Genomic DNA, 6,128 nt, shown 5'->3' on the forward strand with positions numbered 1-6,128 from the left:
CGCTGGTCTTGTAATGTGAGATGAGACTGCTGCGTATATTCAATAGTAATGCATTCCTGACAACTAATTATTGTTAAAACACCATGCTATTAACTACTGAATCTAAACATAAACAATGTAATATAAATACAACGCTGTTAAACAATCTTCCATTTATGTCCAGTTGATGATGATGATGACTGTGCCAGAATCACATAAACCCTCTTTGCTGCAGTTAGTATTATTTACAGATATAAAAAATGCAGCAAAGAGGGTTTGGGTGATTCTGGCAGAAGTAGACTGGTTAGGCTCATCATCAGCTCAGAGCCCTTGCCCCCCTCTAAACGCAGCCCAGACAGCCTATCAGACTTATCTCAGGAAGCGCTGCCTAGTCAAACACACCCAAAACTTTTCAGAGAATATGAAGATTCCCCAACACTGCAGCCTTCTGCATTACCCAGATTGTCAGAAGGGCTGTATTCCTGGTAGCAAACCCGGGTACTCTCCCAATGTCAGTCAACAGTTTGGGAGGTACCAAACCTTAGGCACCAAGAGGGAAGCGTGACATTTCGAAAAGAAAGATCCAAATATTTGCCATAATTTTCCTCAATCTTGTCAATCACAAAAGGGACAGAAAATTCAATAATGTGAATGATTTCAATGGATTTATAAAAAACGACAAGATCAGGTTTGTATTGTATTGATCATTTTCCATGACGCCCTCTACATATTCTGGGTCGTACCATGAATGGACCTCTGTGTCAAAACCACAAGCATGGCGACGACGGTAATAAAATGATCGAGTCACTCCATCATGCTGCTTAAGATACCTGTGTTTGTGCCAAAGCTGGGCATCAACTGACAATGTGTTGGCCAGTCTCTCTAAATTCATTACATAATCTAATTTTTATATTCACATTTTGATGCAAAATCACACATTGACATTCCCGAGTGGGAATTGACTGGTCATGAGCAGCAAACTGAAAGCCTTCTGTTTCACTTCTCAGGCCAGCCGACCTCATCCAAGCGAAGGACTCTGTAGGATTGCTGACCTTCTCAACACACTGCACATAAAATCGATGCAGTGGTCGTTGAAAAACTTGGCCTTGGCCGATTCGATATCGCACTTCACTTGTCTGACACTCATTTCTGTAACATCCAGCAGTACAGAACCATCAACAAAATTAATACTCACATAAGGATTATGTCCAACATCCTTGGCTCGTTTATGAAAAAGGTGGAATGCCTTGCTTTCACCATGAGTCTTGACATGCTTCAAAAGAGGATCATCAGACAAATAAATGTGTGCAAAAGTGCTCGTGAAGAGCCCAAACGTTATTCAAACCACGCTCTCCCATAGTGATTGGTAAATATAAGCGATTGAGGGAAGAGCGAGGGTGGTGGGATCTATTGTCTGATATGCTTCTTCGTGTAAGGGTGTCAATACCCTGAATTTCTTGTTTCGTCCACTCAACAACACAAAAAGAATATGAAAGGACGGGTACAGCATAAGTGCTTGTGGCTTTAAATTTTTTGCGAGCGTTAGCTCTGAACTCTAGATGTTGTTTGATAAGTGAGGAGTGAGTATGGTTTTACCCCGCTTTTACCAACATTCCAGCAATATCACGGCGGGGGACACCAGAAATGGGCTTCACACATTGTACTGTAAGGTCTTCGGGCCCACATAACATACAACACAGAGGTATGAACAGCTCAAATTATCGCCAGTGCTTCTCGATGGAAAGTGGAATAATTTTGTTCAGTTTTGGAAGGTTTCTTTGAAGCATAACTGGTGTGATGGCCATCTTGCAAAAGCAATCCCGCTAAACCTGACTTACTAGCATCAGTCTGTATAACGAATTGTGACGCCTCTGCACTGAAATCAGGATGTATCAAAACAGGGTTTGACGTCAAGATCAACTTGAGCCTTTCAAAAGATTCCTGATGTGGCGACTGCCAACAGTAAACACGCTTTTCAACAATACGACTGAGAGGCATAATAAAATCTGATAAATTTGGAATAAACCTCTGAAAGTACGTTGCAGGACCTACCAACGAACGAACCTCTTCCCACGAAGTCGGAACCGTAAACTGCTTAATTGCTTCTGAATCTTTCTTACCCAGACTAACACCTGAAGCAGAAATCTCATAACCAAGACACTTTCGATGAAGAAGAAACATTTGTCTGGCCTCAGAGTAACACCAGTAGATGCACATTTTTCAAATACCTGTCGCAAAGTATTCAAATGCTCATCAGCTGTAGGGGAATCGACCAACACATCGTCCAAATAAAACAATACATGATCACGAGTTAAGCCACCTAGTACTACATGCATCTATGAGCTTTGTGAAAACTGCCATCAGTAACCAGATTTCTAAAGTCGGCTGACTTTTCCTTTGGCTTCAACACTGTTTCCTCAAACCTACGCATAAAGTCCAATCCTAGCAACAAATGGTCATCACAAACATCCATCACAAGGAATCTACAATCATAGATATCACCACTAATCTGTATTGTTGTATTGAACACACCGATAACGCACAAAGAACCAGATAGATCAGTAAAACACCATTTGGAAAAGCTCTCGTAAGCAAAGACACACTTATGCACGAGACGCTCGCTCCACTATCTGTGACTGCAGTGAAAGACTCGCTACTAATTATAAGACAGTTTTGGGTGGTTGGTGAATTTCGAGGATTTGGGGAAAAGTTGCTGTTGGTATCTGAAAAAACACAGTGCACCGGAGATTTATCTGGACATTTATCAGTCGCAACATGTCCATATTTTCGAGAGTTATAACACCGAACATTTCTGTACCTTGACTTATCACTTGACCCTGAATCACAACTGTCATCTGATGCTGATTTTGAAAAACTATATCTGCTGCGACTATTTGATGAACCTAAATATGTTTTTTTCTTGTAACACTGTCGCTCTTCTTGCAATAATTTCACTTGATAAGAAACACAGACTCATCATTGTCCTCACACAGAGAACCCACAAGACATCTATGTCTACTAGAGCATCAAAGTTTGGAGATTTAGATTGCTGACAAATAGCAATGTTCAGTTGTTCTAAAACACGTAACTTTTTCTCAGAGTCCCAATTAAGGCCCCAAACTTTCATTTCAAAGTTGACTGTTTTGGATCAAACAAAAGAATTCGGAAGTGCTTGATATCACCAGAATGTTCTTGACTTGTACCACCTTCAGCCATGATGAATCGAATGGTATTCTTTCTCAAATGTTCAACGTCAATCACAAAGTAGACGAAAAAGTTCAAACACAGGGCCAAAAGGGCAAAATGGAACAAACCCACGTTACAGTTACTCACGAAGAGCACATTCCTTGAATTTCTCCTTAAAGTAGCACTTTCTTCAAAGTTCTTTCATGAGTTCACACTTAAACACCGCTGCCACCATTGTAAGGTCTTCGGGCCCAGATAACATACAACACAGATGTACAAACACAAGACATTTCCTTGACAAGGACAATTACGAGCTCATTACAATCGAAATCGGATCACGCGTCACAGTCAGATTCCATGTGCAGCCACACACTACTGTTGGGGACCGTTGCGTTCAGGCGCAGCTATCCAACACCGGGAACAACCTCACAGTACCAATGTCGGGAATCGAACCCAGGACTTCGGCGTGACGAGCGAACGCTTTAACCACTAGGCTACCTGACCGCCCCTTTAAGATAAGTCGTAGTAGTAGTAGTAGTAGTCGTAGTAGTGGTAGTAGTAGTAGTAGTAATGGTAGTAGTAGTAGTAGTAGTAGTAGTAGTAGTAGTAGTAGTAGTTAAGGAACCAAAGGTAAGAGCAAAATAATATATACGCAACACAAACACAAACAACATTATTAAAATTCAGTTATCGTTCAATTATCTTCCTACAAGTTTCTACATTCTTTCATTGTCTAATTATTACGTTCTCGGCAAAATTCATGGTAGTTGAACATTGGCTAACGTTGTGACTGCCATACGTTGTATTTGGTTTGATTTGGTTGAAATGACATCCACCGAGGCAAAGAGAAACTGCTTGTGCTGGTAATGAGTTACCTGTCAGCGTATATTAATCAATGTGACCTTGTGCAGCTGCGTCAATTGATGTGGTGGAAGGGACGGATGCCAGCTTAACGATTGCAGAAACACCAAGCCTTCAGTCTCATCAATACATTGAAAGGTAGGTTAAATTTTCTACTTTGTAAATCGTTCTATGTAGACTTAATAGTCTCTTCCAACGTGATTACACCGTCATCCCGTGTAAATGGCTGTATGAAATTGTAGATTTTCGTTTGTAATGAAAAAAAAAAAGATTTCTTTTCACTTAAACTATAGCCAGAACACTCTGGTCCTCAGGCGAATCACGTAGAGGAAACATGTTATGTAAATGTCAACGCCAGGGAATAGTAAGTCTCCGAAACAGATTCTATAATGCTCAAAATGCAAAATAGCGATTACATGTGATTGTGTTTCTAGGTCTGTCAGCACCATACCCGTGCTCGTGGATTTCCCCATAGTGGTAAACGTCTGAGACCTGCATCACTTCGGGCTTTCCTGCCACATTAAGCTGACACGCCGTGATATAACTGGAATGATGTTAAAACCAAACTCACTCACTCACTCATTAAGAAATACATTTGTACATTTCTTTGTGTATAAATATGTTTATGTTTATATTTCCTTTTCATTCGCATATGCTGCATGTAAAAAACCACAATTATGTTCAAAATTCTTCTCGTACCTTTAAGAAAAAGTCCCAAAATGAAATTACATTTGTTTTGTGGAACGGGCCCTGGTCTGGATTAATGAAACAAACGATTTGGGCACGGACGTTTCAGTGTCAGCACATTCGAGGTGTTGGATCCCTTTACCCCTTGCAAGGAATACGGCAATTCAGAAAATGAGTGAGTGAGTGAGTGAGTATAGTTTTACGCCGCTTTTAGCAATATTCAAGCAATGTCACGACGGGGGAAACCAGAAATGGGATTTAATTACACAGGGTATCGAAACCGGGTTTTCGGCGTGACGAGTGAACGCTTCAACAACTAGGCTACCCGACCGGCCCTTCAGAAAATAAAGTGACAGTAAATGCTATTTTCTTTCACAGGATGGCGTTTATGGAACCTTTCCGAATCAAAATGGTAGATCCTTTACCTCAAATTACCAAAGAAGAGCGGATTGAAATATTGCGTAAAATAAACTATAACCCTCTGCAGTTAAGCGATGATGAAATCAACTTTGACCTCTGGACCGATTCCGGCACAGCAGCAATGAGTCATCACCAATGGGCTGCCATGGTAACAGCGCATGAAGGGTCTATCAATCCCGATAGTTTTTACAAATTTGAAGACACCATCAGATCAATCACAGGTTTCCCCCATGTGTTCCCCGTTCATCAAGGAAGGGCTGCGGAACACCTACTCTTCTCGATTCATTCAAAGCCTGGATTCTCTATCTTCAGCAACACAATGTACAGCACAGGTCGTAACATCGCCGAGATGCTTGGGGCATTGGCAAAGGATCTTCCCTGCAAACTTATCAGCGGTGAGTGTTTTAATGGCAACATCGATTGTGAGAGACTCGAAAAAGAATTAGCTCAGATTGTGTCAGGTAATGCTATGGTTGTCTTGACCCTGACCTGCAATCACCAAGCGGGCCAACCAGTATCCATGGCAAACATAAAGTGTACTTCTGAGATCTGCAAAAGATACCATATACCTCTATATATGGATGGATGTCGTTTTGAGGAAAATGCATATTTCATTAAAATAAGAGAGAAATCGTATGAAGATATGTCAGCCAGGGCCATAGCATTTGAGATGTGTTCCTATTTTGATGGCATGTACTTTTCAGCCAAAAAAGATGCGATGTGCAGCATAGGTGGATGTTTTGCCACGAAATCAGTAGACCTTAAAGACAAATTTGAAGAAATGGTGGAAGCGTTTGAAGGAAGGCGACGCTACGGTGGCTTAGCTGGAAGAGACCTAAATGCTGTTGCAATTGGTCTGACAGAAGGGCTTGAAGACCGCTACTTGAAGTACAGAATTGAAAGCTTGTCCATGTTTGGAGACATCTTGAAGAAGGCCGGTGTCCCATTAGTAGAGCCAGTAGGAAGTGCCATCTACATCAACGCTGCCAAATGTT

This window comes from Haliotis rufescens, unplaced genomic scaffold (assembly GCF_023055435.1).
Source record: "Haliotis rufescens isolate VD_foot unplaced genomic scaffold, xgHalRufe1.0.p SCAF_116, whole genome shotgun sequence".
NCBI lineage: Eukaryota > Metazoa > Mollusca > Gastropoda > Lepetellida > Haliotidae > Haliotis > Haliotis rufescens.